The sequence below is a fragment of the Symphalangus syndactylus genome, chromosome 5 (genome assembly GCF_028878055.3).
Source record: "Symphalangus syndactylus isolate Jambi chromosome 5, NHGRI_mSymSyn1-v2.1_pri, whole genome shotgun sequence".
NCBI lineage: Eukaryota > Metazoa > Chordata > Mammalia > Primates > Hylobatidae > Symphalangus > Symphalangus syndactylus.
Genome location: NC_072427.2, coordinates 98,738,271 through 98,752,568, shown reverse-complemented (window position 1 = coordinate 98,752,568; position 14,298 = coordinate 98,738,271). Strand labels below are relative to the sequence as shown.

General features: G+C 48.5%; 1 protein-coding gene across 6 annotated transcripts in view; it reads right to left on the bottom strand.

Annotated features, from left to right (window-relative positions):
• Positions 1-14,298, bottom strand: part of TIAM1 (TIAM Rac1 associated GEF 1) — a 458,079-nt gene that overhangs the window by 357,600 nt on the left and 86,181 nt on the right. For 2 of the 6 annotated variants that reach the window (XM_055279454.2, XM_055279461.2), the window contains exon 2: positions 3,256-3,378. The exons of 1 other annotated variant lie outside the window; for it this stretch is intronic. The gene's annotated coding sequence lies outside the window, so the exon portion shown is untranslated. Of the gene's footprint in view, positions 1-3,255; positions 3,379-4,061; positions 4,510-14,298 lie in introns of those variants that run through there. 3 more of the 6 variants (XM_055279452.2, XM_063640603.1, XM_055279453.2) reach the window with 2 other exon arrangements.

Here is a 14,298-nt window from a genome sequence, read left to right as displayed (position 1 = left end):
TAAGAGGTCCTTCATCCACCCAAACTTAAGCTTCACACTTCAAAGACTGTTAATTACACATTATGACACCAATTATATCTGAATGCATTATAAAACAGAATCTTTGCTAAGCAATTTTACTGTTTTAATTCTTTGCTTCCACCATTTTTAATAATTAAACTCCTGTTTTTATATTAAGATGCAATTAAAAAAGAAAAGTCCTTTAAATTTTCAATCTATTTCTTTTTCTTACATAAAGAATTCAATAGCCATCCATTATAATGTAGCACACAATATAGCCAAAGGACAAAATGAATAACTTAGATAAAACAAGATGAATTCCATTTAGGAGGAAAAAAATAAGAGTCTACTTACTTTGAAAGCCCTTAGCATGAAACAGTCAATAAAAATATGGGGAACTCCCAACCAAACACAGATAAAACAAACCACATGGTAGCATACTCCTGTGAAAGAGAAAGCTTTACTCTGTAAATGAAGAGGGGACAGCAAATCTGGTCTCAAAATGCTGAATTTGAGGCCGGGTGCGGTGGCTCACACCTGTAATCCCAGCACTTTACGAGGCCGAGGCGGGCAGATCACTGGAGGTCAGGAGTTTGAAACCAGCCTGGTCAACATGGTGAAACCCCGTCTCTACTAAAAATACAAAAAATTAGCTGGGCGTGATGTGCATGTCTATAATCCCAGCTACTCGGGAGGCTGAGGCAGAAGAATTGTTTGAACCCGGGAGGCGAAGGTTGGAGTGAACCTAGATCACGCCAGTGCACTGCAGCCTGGACAACAAAGAGAGGTCCTCTCTCAAAAAAATAAAAGTTAAAAAAATTAAAAATGCTGAATTTGGGGACTGCCAGCATTCAATTATCGATGAAGTAAAAGGACACCATTATTTAGCGTGAGCCTATCCATGCTGAATTACATTTCAAATATAAGGATAATGTCTCACATGTACAACAGTAAACAAGGAAAATTAAATAATTTTGATCCTTTCACGTATGTGTGTGAGACCTGATCTCGCTCTATTGCCCAGGCTGGAGTGCAGTAGTGTGATCATGGCTCACTGCAGCCTCAACTTCCCAGGCTCAGGTGATTTTCCCACCTCAGCCTCCCGGCCAGCTAGGACCACAGACATGCGCCACCATGCCTGGCTAATTTTTCTATATTTTTGTAGAGACGGGGTCTCTCCATGTTGCCCAGGCTGGTCTCGAACTCCTGGGCTCAAGCGATCCTCCCACCTCAGCCTCCCAAAGTGCTGAGATTACAGGCATGAGCCACCATCTGCAGCCAGTTTTGATACTTTAAAGCCACAGTTTGTGAGCTACAAATTTCACATTCACATGTACTAAGGCTGAACAATGTGTCGGGGACGAGGAGTATTTCTGTGTGATCCATCTACTACAGCATTCTTTATCCTTTGTTTCTCTTCTAACCCAAAGATCAGCAAACTTTTTTTTTAAATAATGGGCCAAATAGTAACGATCTCAGGCTTTATAGGCCATATTTCACAACTACTCAACTCTGCTGTTGTACCAAGAAGGCACAGCTATAAATAACACGTACACAAAGGAGTATGGCTGTGTTCCAATAAAACTTTATTTACAAAAATAGCCCCATGGGCTGTGATTTGCTGACCCCTATTCTAGTTCTTAGGGTGGTAGAAAGGAGGAGTGAAGCAAAGATACACTTAAGACACTCCTGTAAGAATATAGCAGGAATAGGCAAAGAGATCCAGTTGATCCGAATGTATCCACCAGGCATAGCCGATTACAACCAGGAGTATTCTTGTAAGACAAAAACCAAGTCCAGAGGTATTAGGATGGTGCAAAAGTAATTGCAGTTTTTGCCCCTGAAAATAATGGAAAAACTGCAATTACTTCTGCACCAATCTAATACCAGGGAGGCATCATTTCTCAACAACCAGAACTCTCAAGACACGAGGGCCTCTCCCTCACAGAAGCAGCAACATTCCGTCACGGGGTTTGTCCCCTGAACTGCATGTCCACTGGAGATTCTATAGTGACCTCTCCAAACTGCCTACCTAACCCCACTTTTTTTTTTTTCTTTTTTTTTTTGAGACCGAGTCTCACTCTATTGCCCAGGCTGGAGTGCAGTGACGCAATCTTGGCTCACTGCAACCTCCGCCTCCCAGGTTCAAGCCATTCTCCTGCCTCGGCCTCCCAAGTAGCTGGGATTACAGGCAACTGCCACCATGCCCAACTAATTTTTGCATTTGGAGTAGAGATAGGGTCAGGTGCCCAACTAATTTTTGTATTTGGAGTAGAGATAGGGTTTCACCATGTTGGCCAGGCTGGTCTCAAACTCCTGACGTCAGGTGATCCACCCACCTCAGCCTCCCAAAGTGCTAGGACCATAGGGGCATGAGCCACCACGCCCGGCCAGCCTGCCTCTTCTTGTGTCTAGCAGCACACCAGAGCTGGGGATGCAGGCTGTGGTCACCAATTCAAAAGAGGTAACTGGTCTACCAGGGAATTACCCTACCCAGGAACTAATCAACAACTTGATGAGAGCTCAAGAGATAAGCCTTTCCACTCCAGCTTTGAACTCTTACCTGCTGAAGGGCCAAGAAGAGCCCAGGGAGCCCAGAGCAGCCGTGATCAACCACTGTCACTTCACAAACCCCAAATACATGGGTTCTTCCTTCTCCTGGACACATCTTCCTCTCACACCTCACACTCCACCCGGAGCAAACCCTGTCAATTCGACACTCAAAGGGTTCCAGAATCTGCCGCATCTCCATCACCAGTACCAGCTACATCGCCAGCACCCTCATCACTGTCACCTCCTAACTGGTCTCCCTGACTTTGCCCTTGCCTCACTTCCAACAGAATATTTTCATGTTAAAAAAGAAGTAAGAGGCTGGGTTCAGTGGCTCATGCCTGTAATCCCAGCACTTTGGGAGGTCGAGGCAGACAGATCACTTGAGGTAAGGAGTTCGAGACCAGCCTGGCCAATATAACAAGACCTCGTCTCTACTAAAAATACTAAAATCAGCCAGGCATTGTGGTGGGCACCTGTAATCCCAGCTACTCAGGAGGCTGAGGCAGGGGAATGGCTTAAACCCGGGAGACGGAGGTTGCAGTGAGCCAAGATAGCGCCATTGCACTCCAGCAACAGAGTAAGTCTCCATCTCCAAAAAAAAAAAAAAAAAAAAGAATAGGGGGTGAAAATCAGCAAACAGCAGGCACAGATCTGGGGCTAGATAACAGACAAGTAAGTGAAAAAGCAAATTTATTCACATACCCTTGATGCCCCTAGAAAGTCCTTCAAAGCACATGACAGGGCGTATATGAGAGTGTAAACTGCTCACCATATGATGATGGTCAGGCTTCTGAAGCTGTTTAAATCTGGAATGTGACCCTCAACCTGGAAGTTAAGAAAAACAAACAAACAAAAAAACTTCTGAGTGACAAACAGCTTCCACAAAGCCCATCCATTTTATTCCATAGAAAAAAAAGAAGTACATCATTTATAAAACTCTACCAGAGGAGGCAACAGCCATTGCTAATAACAGAGGAAAGAAACAAAGGCCTTAAAATTAGAAGCAGAGGAGCAGAACCATCCAGGACCTTGAAATAAAGATGGAGTCCACACAGAGTCAACCCCGGCGCATCACCCTAACAGCCTTCTACAGTAATAATATTCCTAGGTCGGCAACACAGGTTCAACCAGGCTCAGAATCCTGTCCAAGGACACAAGATGAGTAATACGTTTTTATTCTATTTTTATTTTTATTTTCTTAAGATGGTTAAAATTGGGCCAGCTGCAGTGGTTCACACCCCTAATTCCAGCACTTTGAGAGGCTGAGGCTGGCAGATCACTTGACCCCAGGAGTTCAAGACCAGTCTCGGCAACACGGCAAAACACTGTCTCTACAAAAGATAAAAATATACGCCGGGCGCAGTGGCTCATGCCTGTAATCCCAGCACCTTGCGAGGCCAAGGTGGGTGGATCACTTGAGGTCAGGAATTCAAGACCAGCCTGGCCAACATGGTGAAACCCTATCTCTACTAAAGATACAAAAATTAGCCAGGCGTAGTGGCACGCACCTGTAATCCCAGCTACTTGGAAGGCTGAAGCAGGAGATTCCCTTGAACTCGGGAGGCAGAGGTTGCAGTGAGCCAAGATCGAATCACTGCACTCCAGTATGGGCGATAGAGCAAGATTCCGTCTCGGGAAAAAAAAAAGACCACATGTGGTGGCTTACGCCTGTAATCCCAGTACTTTGAGAGGCTGAGACACGAGAACCGATTGAACCCAGGAGACGGAGGTTGCAATGAGCTGAGATGGCACCACCGCACTCCAGCTTGAGGGACAGAGTGAGACTCTGCCTAAAAAAATAAAAATATATTTAAAAATAAAAATGAAAAAAATCAGCCTGGTGCAGTGGTGTGCAACTGTAGTCCCAACTACTAGGAAGGCTGAGGTGAGAGGATTCCCTCAACCTGGGAGGTCAAGGCTGCAGTTAACGGTGATTGCGTGATTGCACCACAGCACTTCAGCCTGGGCGACAGAGCAAGAACCTGTTTCAAAAAAAAAAAAAAAAAAAGGTTAAAAATTTCAAAGCTAATATATTCTTATTTTATTTTATTATTTATTTATTTTTAGTGCAGAGTGCAGTGGCACAATCTGTAGTCTCGAACTCCAGAGCTCAAACGATCCTCCCACCGCAGCCTCCCAAGCAGCTGGGACTACAGGCCTGTGCCACTAAGCTTGGTTAAAAGCTAATATATTCTCTTAATAAGGGAGGGAACAGCTTTCAAAGAAAGACAGAATTAAGATGAATGAATAAAAGCTGAGGCAGATTTCAGGCTTGAGACCAAGGCAGGGCTTCTTAACAATGAGAAGCAGCCTATAAGGGCGGTTACTGGTCCCCTGGCAGTGAGTAGAGATCTTCTTACAGGTCTTGATATCAGGCGAGGTTGAACTGGAGGTCCTTGAGGATCTCAATCAATTCCAAGGTTTTATGATGGGTCATGTCAAAGCAAAAAATTATTCTGACACTTTTTACAAATGGTAAGGCAGACTTTATTTAGGATTACAACAACAGGTGTCAAGGTCATTGCAACAGGGAGAAAGATCGGGCTCAACTCCAAATACAGCAAAGACATCTGGAGATCGGTAGCCAATGAGCAGAGGGAGGCGTCCATGGAGGGGAAATTACTAAGAAGAGACATTAAAGTCAGGGGGATTCTTGCTAAATCAACTTAACATGATTCCTGCTGAAGGCAGGTTGACTTAGACAACAAGGATAGGGACAAGGAACTTCATCAGGTGTATTCAGATCTCCAGAATAGAGGATATCTCTCTAAACTCATCTAGCAGCTCTCTAACTTTAGCAGGATTCTTGCTAAAACTAACTGGTAAGGCCTGGAAGGTGGGGGTGGTGTTAGGTAACATGGGGTACCTTAAAATGGCGCCATACCTTAAGATGGGGCCGGTTCCGGGTTCTTCTCCCCTCCTTGACCGGGCACTGTCTGAATCCACCAAATGAGGGCCAATCAGAAAGAAGCATCTCCTGCCTTCCCTTGGGCCCGTGCCTAGCCCAATCCACATGGGCCCAAGGGATATAAAACCCAGCACACCAGCAGCCCTCTCTCTCCTCTTCCTTCTCCTTGCGTGGTGCCGCTCGATACCTCCAATAAATAAAGATCTCTTGACCGCGACCGGTGTAGTTTGGTCTCCGCCCGGCCCCTTTCATTGGTGCCGTGACTCGGATCAGGACTCCCCACCCCCCTCGGTGGGACCCCAATCCCTTTCGGGCTCAGTCCAGACCCCGGCCGGCCTTCACCCATTCTCCTGTTCGCCAAGCTGTTCGCCCAACACCGGCCTCGTCTCGGTAAGTCTTCCCCTCCAGGGTCTACCTCTCTAGGCAGGCAAGAGACCCCACGAAGCGCCTCGCCTCAAGCCCCTAAGGCCACGGTAGACCCCAAATAGCAAAACTGGCCCACATATCCCCTAGACAACCAAAGCAAATGGCCCACTTATGGGTCTCTCGATCCTAACATTCTCCAGGATCTCTACAATTATTGCGAGCGAACAGGAAAATGGGTAGAGATCCCATATATCCACGGCTTCTTTCTCCTACAGGATAGACCTAACCTTTGTCTCCCTTGCAAACTGCAGCAGCTCCTTGACGCTCTTAAACCGCCAACCTCTCCCTCTGCCCCTAACTTCGACCCAGCCGACGAACCCCCCCCCCGCCCCCGCATACCACCACCCTCCGACGCACCCTCCGGCCGCCACCCAACCGGAAGTCACCCAGCCTCCTGCTGCCCTCCCCCACCACGCCCTCAACCACCTATCCCGTCAGCCCCGGCCTTCAGCTCCCCCACCACTCACTCAAAGTCACACACCCCCCACGTTGCCCCCCTTGGAGAGGTGGCAGGAGCTGAAGGTATTCTCCGAGTCCAGGTCCCCTTTTCTATGGCTGACTTATCACAAATAGAAAAACGCCAAGGCTCCTACACTTCCAATTCTGCTTTATATATCAAAGAATTCCAATACCTCATCCAAGCTTATAGCCTTACCTTCCATGACATCTATATGATTCTAACACCCTCCTTCCCGAGGAGCGTAGGTGAGTCTAGGAACAAGCTCAAACTTACGCAGATGATGTTCATCAAACAACCCCAGCCCTACTGCTAGGAGCGCAGGCAGTACCTGAGCATGAGCCCAATTGGGATTATAACACCCAAAATGGAGTATCAGCCCGAGACCATTTCGCTACTTGCATCATAGCTGGTCTACGGAGGGCAGCTCAAAAGGCAGTTAACTTTGAAAATCTTCATGAAGTCATACAGGATAAAAATGAAAACCCGCCGGGCGCGGTGGCTCACGCCTGTAATCCCAGCACTTTGGGAGGCCGAGGTGGGTGGATCACGAGGTCAGGAGATCGAGACTACGGTGAAACCCCGTCTCTACTAAAAATATAAAAAAATTAGCTGGGCATGGTGGCGGGCCCCTGTAGTCCCAGCTACTCGGAGAGGCTGAGGCAGGAGAATGGCGTGAACCCGGGAGGCGGAGCTTGCAGTGAGCCGAGATCGCGCCACTGCACTCCAGCCTGGGTGACAGAGTGAGACTCCGTCTCAAAAAAAAAAAAAAAAAAAAAAAAAATGAAAACCCGTCCGCTTTTCTAGATCGTCTTACACAGGCACTCCAACAATACACCAACATAGATCCCAAAACCCCAGACGGTAGGCAACTCCTCATGTCCCATTTTTTTGCTCAGAGTTTTCCTGATATCAAAGGTAAACTAAAAAAAACTGGACAAAGGCCCCTTCACCCCTCAAACCGAGATCTTAGTGACGGCATTTAAGGTGTATCACAATCGAGATGAGAAGGCAAAGAGGCAAAAGTACCAGTTACTGGCACAAGCCCTTCAAGCCTCCCCTCAATCACACGGCCATAAGTTGTCATCTGCCCATCCATCCCAATGTCAGCCCCCAGGGCCCTGTTTCAAATGCGGAAAGGAAGGGCACTGGGTCCGAGAGTGCCCAAATCCCAGACCCCCCAACCGGCCATGTCCTAAATGCCACCAATCTGGCCACTGGGGCATAGACTGCCCCGGCTCCCGAAGGGGGGCCGGGACGGCCACCATCCCAACTCCCGATCTTCTAGGATTGGCCATTCAAGACTGATGGGGCCTTGGGACTTCCTTCCCGACACAAATCATCACCACACAGGAGCCCAGGGTCTCTTTAACAGTGGATGGACGTCCCATCACCTTTCTCCTAGACACCAGAGCTGCTTTCTCGGTTTTAAGGGAATTTTGGGACGCCATTTCTCCTTTTGTATCTTCTATAGTCAGGGTTGGAGGCCAAACCATACGTCCAAGAGCCACCCCCTCCGCTCTCCTGCACCTTCTCCGGTCACATGTTCTCTCATCGGTTCCTACTCATGCCCTAATGCCCTCTCCCCCTATTAGGAAGGGACATCCTCTCACCTTTAATCCAGCCACCCCCCCCAAAATCCACCTCACTCATTACATTCCATATACCAGGCTCCTGCTCCTCCTCCACCTTCACTCCCAACAGGTGTCAATCCTGTAGTTTGGGATACTACCACTGCTTCGTTAGCACTATGCACCCCCATACAAATCTCCCTCAAAAATCCACATCACTTTCCCAGCCAACCCCAATATCCTCTCCCCACCTCTAGTCTGAGGGGATTACAACCAGTTATCTCCAATCTCCTCAGGAAGGGGTTCCTTAGACCAACCCACTCGCCATTCAACACCCCCATTCTAGCAATAAAAAAACCCAATGGTACGTTCCACCTCATCCAAGATCTCAGCTCTTATCCTCTATTCCTCCTAGTGCCACACATTTCTCAGTCATAGATCTTAAAGATGCCTGTTTCACCATTCCCCTCTCCCCTCAGTCATAAGACCTGTTCGCCTTCACTTGGACTGACCCAGACACTAAACAGTCACAACAGCTCACGTGGACAGTGCTTCCCCAAGGGTTCAAAAATAGCCCCCATATCTTTGGTTAAACTCTTGCCTCAGACCTACAAAAATTACACTTTCCCCAGTCCACCCCTCCTACAATACATTAATAACCTCCTCCTATGCGGTCCCTCTCTGTCTCACAAACTGACACCACCTCTCTTCTCAACTTCCTTGCTGACCGAGGCTACCGAGTATCCCCCCAAAAGGTCCAGCTCTCCCTCACTCAAGTCACCTATCTAGGAGTCCTCCTTTCCCATGACTCAAAGGCCATCACCCTAGACCGAAAGTGCTTCATTAGAAGTCTTCCCATCCCAAAAACCAAACAAGAGATACTCCCCTTCTTAGGACTAGCAGGCTACTTTAGAACTTGGATCCCCAACTACTCTTTATTAGCAAAGCCCCTATGTGATCTCTCCCGAGGTACCCCATCCGAGCCTGTAGAGGCCACAGTCAAGAAGCCCTTCCTGTCACTCCAACAGGCACTACTCAAAGCCCCGGCCCTACATCTTCCAGACTTACAACAACCTTTCATTCTATATGTACATGAGCACAATGGCTTGGCTCTTGGAGTCGTAGGTCAGATGCACGGACCCACCTTTGCGGCAGCTGCATACCTATCCAAACAATTCTGAGAGCGAACTTGGCCCGCAGGGAACTGAGTTTTCTCCTTTCCCTCCTCACTCGTCCGGCCTGGGTTTCCTCCCTTCTCTCGCTCAAAAAATCCCGGCACCAGGTAACCCACGGCCCTCGGCCTTACAGAGGCCCATCAGTTCTTTCGTTTTGGTGACGACTAGCTCGAAGGTTCTGACTCGCAACACGGCCATCGGCTAATAGGGGACGCCCTGTTCAGCCAGCCGCCATATACATATACCCCTTCCTCTCTCACCATGGGAGGCTCTGCATCCCTGCCGGCCGACTAGACCCCACCGTGCGAGGGTGGGCCCCCTGCCTTCGGGCCCCGGCTGCAGCCTACCTACTACTTCAAGAGTCAAAGAAATTAACGTTTAGGGCAGTTGTTGTCATTACCTCCCCCCGTCAACTCAAGGAACTCCTGACCTACAAAAGTCTACAAACCCTTCCCCCTTGCCGCGTACTCTCTCCTAGTTTCCTTCCTGCACAATTCCACTGTAGCTTTCCAAACATGTGCACCCCTCAATCCCGCCACCCTCCTGCCTGTCTCTCCTTAAACATGAACCCACAAACCCCTCTAAAGCCAGGCACACCCGTACCCCACAACCCTCTCAAAGTTCGCATTTCTAAAACGCCCTCCCTTCCTACTATTCCTAAGGCGCAAGCTGCTGCCCTCATGCCTGCTCCGAGCCCGCTCTTCTGGCTCTCCACCTCTTACATCTTCTACGGACCCTCCTCCACCAACAGGCCCCCTTCACAACCCTACTACCGTTCACCCTCAAAGAAATCTACAACGCTAACCAGAGGTCACACACCAATGTCATCAGTTACACCCGATGCGCCATCGACGCATCCTCAGTAAACCTTCCCCTCCCTAAACTCACCATAATAAATAAGGACCCTAACCAGGACCCTTATTTCCGCATGTTCCACTTTGCCATTTGCTTTCCACACCAACAATCCCGCAGAATGGCCCCAAAACTATGGGTGTCCCTGGACCAGCTGTGATATGAATTAAATCACCAAAAAAAAAGACAGACCCCATTCATATATTATGTCACCAAAACAATGCCTCATCTCAAGCAATTCACATCACCGACCCAGCCAACGCAATCTGGGGCCAGGCAGCCACAGGGGGAATATACCCAAGCAACGCCTGGTCTTATCCAGCACAAACCGTAACCATCACCCGTACCCTAAAAACTGACTCCCAACAGGTTTTAGCTGAAATTAACACAACACCTCTCAGGTCCCTACTTCCGATTGTTTCTTATGCGCAAACATCAACAAACCCCTCTTGCTGCGGTTCTCCATAAACACAAGCAACTCCTCCCCGCCCCGGACCACCGGCTTTGTAATCACCCATGTCCCCCTCCTTGCCAACCTCAGCGTCCCTATTCCTACCTGTTACAACACCAGCTACCACCCCCCATCGCCCCACAATGTAACATGCAAACAAACTGTCACCGCCCCCCCCAACTTTCCCTCAACTCACATTGCTCTCCTTCTCTGAAGGCCTTCAAGCCTATAAGTTTAATCACCCTAAACCCAACTCTCCCGAGGACCGTCGGAAAAAAAAAGCAATCTTCCTACCTATCATGCTTGGAATCTAACAACCTCTCTCATAGGTATACAGCGTATCCCAATTTTCAGACGGCCATTGAGGAAACGGCTCAGTCTCTAGCCGCCCTCCAACGACAAATCACATCTCTAGCTGGTGTCACCCTTCAAAACCGCCGCGCCATCGACCTACTCACAGCCGAAAAAGGCGGTACTTGCATCTTCTTACAGGAGAACTGTTGTTATTACATTAATGAGTCCCAAGTAATTGAAACTAGCATTAAAACCTACATCAGATAAAACGTAAACTAATGAATGCTAGCACTACTCCCTCCCTTTGGGAAACCCTCAAAACCCCCCTCTTAGCTTGGCTCCTTCCCGTTTTAGGCCCCCTAATGGGTATCCTCGCTTTCTGCGCACTACTCCCCTGCCTCATTAAGTTTCTCTTCCATATCTAACCAAACATTTAACCAGCTTCTCCTCCGAAACTACCAACTTTTAGCCACCAGCGAGGACGGGACAGATTCCACAGACGGGCTCACAACCTGCTAACCCAAGCCAGTCATGACAACCGCCAACCGATTCCACAAATTTCTCAACGTTCTCTGTGCCGACAGCTGGCTCATCGCCAACCCATCCCTGCCCCTCAACTGGCTCACGGCACTGGAGGACCTATACCTACAAGGAACATTACCCCATGCACAACCCTGACAGTTCTCCCTGTGCCCCCTCCCCACAGCGCCCCCACTCAGCAGGAAGCAGCCAGATGAACCACGACGCCCATTTTCCCCCATTTAAGAAAACAAAAAGGGAGGAATGTTAGGTAACATGGGGTACCTTAAAATGGCGCCGTACCTTAAGATGCGGCCGGTTCTGGGTTCTTCTCCCCTCCTTGACTGGGCACTGTCTGAACCCGCCAAAGGAGGGCCAATCAGAAAGAAGCATCTCCCGCCTTCCCTTGGGCCCGCCCCTAGCCCAATCCATGTAGGCCCAAGGGATATAAAACCCAGCACACCAGCAGCCCTCTCTCTCCTCTTCCTTCTCCTTGCGTGGTGCCGCTCGATACCTCCAATGAAGATCTCTTGACCGCAACTGGTGTAGTTTGGTCTCCGCCCGGCCCCTTTCAGGTGGGCTAAAGGCCTAGCTGAGAAGGGGGCTCAGAGAAGCCAGATTCAAATTTGGTCAAGGAGCAAGTCTTCATCAGTAATAGTAACTCCAGGGAACAGAGGTCCTGATACCTCGAGGTGGTGCCCAAGGCAACAGGGAAGTACTAGCCAGAGCAAAGAGCAGAATCCAGACGTCCCAGCCCCAACCTCAGTGGGGTGAGTTATAGCTGGTGCCCAGTAATACCTGACACCGCATAACACCTTCTAGTTTCTCCATTTCTTCCCACATATAATTGCGCTTTTTTGCAAAATCTAGAAATGGCCGTTTCTAAACATCAAGCTACCATACAATAAGGGGAAACTACCTTTGCACATAATGCCGTGTGAGCAATTTATATACAATTTCTTGTGATATCGAGGCAGATTGATTCATCATCATGAGGATAACGAGGCTTTTCAAAGTGGCCTTGTAATGACAGGCATATAAATAGGCCAAAAAAAAAAAAACTGAAACTAAAAGACTGGATTTAAAAGCCTCTGGCAAAAACCAAGAAGCTTGCAATCACTAACAGAATTACTAAACTACCCTAGCAAAGTTAAACAAAGTTCCATGATCCTAAAATCCAAAGGAGAGCATTTAAAGCTGACCCCAGCCTGGTCAACATAGCAAGACCCCATCTCCACAAAACTTCTTTTAAAGATTAAGTGGATGTGGTGGCACATGCCTGTTGCCCTGGCTACTTCAGAGGCTGAGGCAAGAGGATCATTTGAGTCCGGGAGTTACAGGCTGCAATGAACTACCTTCACAACACTGCACTCCAGCCTGAGTGGCAGAGTGAGAGTCCCTGTTTCTTAAAAAATAAAAATAAGGCCGGGCGCAGTGGCTCACACCTGTAATCCCAGCACTTTGGGAGGCCAACGTGGGCAGATAATGAGGTTAGGAGTTCGAGACCAGCCTAGCCAATATGGTGAAACCCCGTCTCTACTAAAAATACAAAAATTAGCTGGGCGTGGCAACACACGCCTATAATCCCAGCTACTTGGGAGGCTGAGGCAGAAGAATCCCTTGAACCCAGGAGGCAGAGGTTGCAGTGAGCCAAGATCGCGCCACTGCACTCCAGCTTGGGCAACAGAGCGAGGCTCTGTCTCAAAAATAAACAAATAAATAAATATAAATAAAATTAGCCAGGCATGGTGGCATGCCTGTAGTCCTAGCTACTTGAGACACTGATGTGGGAGTATTGCTCAAGTCCAGGGTTCAAGGTTACAGAATATCCATTTCTAAAATAATAATAAAAGTAAAAATAGACCAGGTGTGGCAGCTCATGCCTGTAATCCTAGCACTTTAGGAGGTCAAGGCAGGTGGATCACCTGAGGTCAGGAGTTCGAGACCAGCCTGGCCAACATGGTGAAACCCTGTCTATACTAAAAATATGAAAATTAGCTGGATGTGGTGGTGGGCACCTGTAATCCAGCTACTCAGGAGACTGAGGCTGGAGAACTGCTTGAACCTGGGAGGTGGAGGTTGCAGTGAGCCAGGATCATCACGCCACTGCACTCCACCCTGGGCTACAAGGGCGAAACTCTTAAAAAAAAAAAAGTAGAAATAAGTAAAGACGATACAACTGCCTTCCTTGATCTCAAAAGTGCGATCTACTGGCTAGGCAGAAGTTATTTAAGAATCCAGAAGGGTTGGTCACACGCAGTGGCTCACGCATGTAATCCTAGCACTTTGGGAAGCCAAGGCAGGCGGATCACTGGAGGTCAGGAGTTCAAGACTAGCCTGGCCAACATGGTGAAACCCCGTCTCTACTGAAAAAATAGAAAAAAAAATCAGCCGGGCGTGGTGGTGCGTGCCTGTAATCCCAGCTACTTGGGAGGCTGAGGCAGGAGAATCGCTTGAACCCAGAAGGTGGAGGTTTCAGTGAGCCAAGATCACACCACTACACTCCAGCCTGGACAACAAAGTGAGACTACCTCCCAAAAAAAAAAAACAAAAGAAGGCCGGGCGTGGTGGTTCGTGCCTGTAATCCCAGCTACTTGGGAGGCTGAGGCAGGAGAATCGCTTGAACCCAGAAGGTGGAGGTTTCAGTGAGCCAAGATCACACCACTACACTCCAGCCTGGACAACAAAGTGAGACTACCTCCCAAAAAAAAAAAACAAAAGAAGGCCGGGCGAGGTGACTCAGGCCTGTAATCTCAGCACTTCGGGAGGCCAAAGTGGGCGGATCACGAGGTCAGGAGGTGGAGACCATCCTGGCTAACACGGTGAAACCCGTCTCTACTAAAAGTACAAAAAAATTAGCCAGGTGTGGTGTCGGGCGCCTGTAGTCCCAGCTGCTCGGGAGGCTGAGGCAGGAGAATGGCGTGAACCTGGGAGACAGAGCTTGCAGTGAGCCAAGATCGCGCCACTGCACTCCAGCCTGGGCGACACAGTGAGACTCCGTCTCAAAAAAAAAAAAAAAAAAATCAATTTTCTATCTTTGTCCTCAATGGAGAGGGAAGAAATAGAAAACCTGATTTTCAAGCTAGATTTCC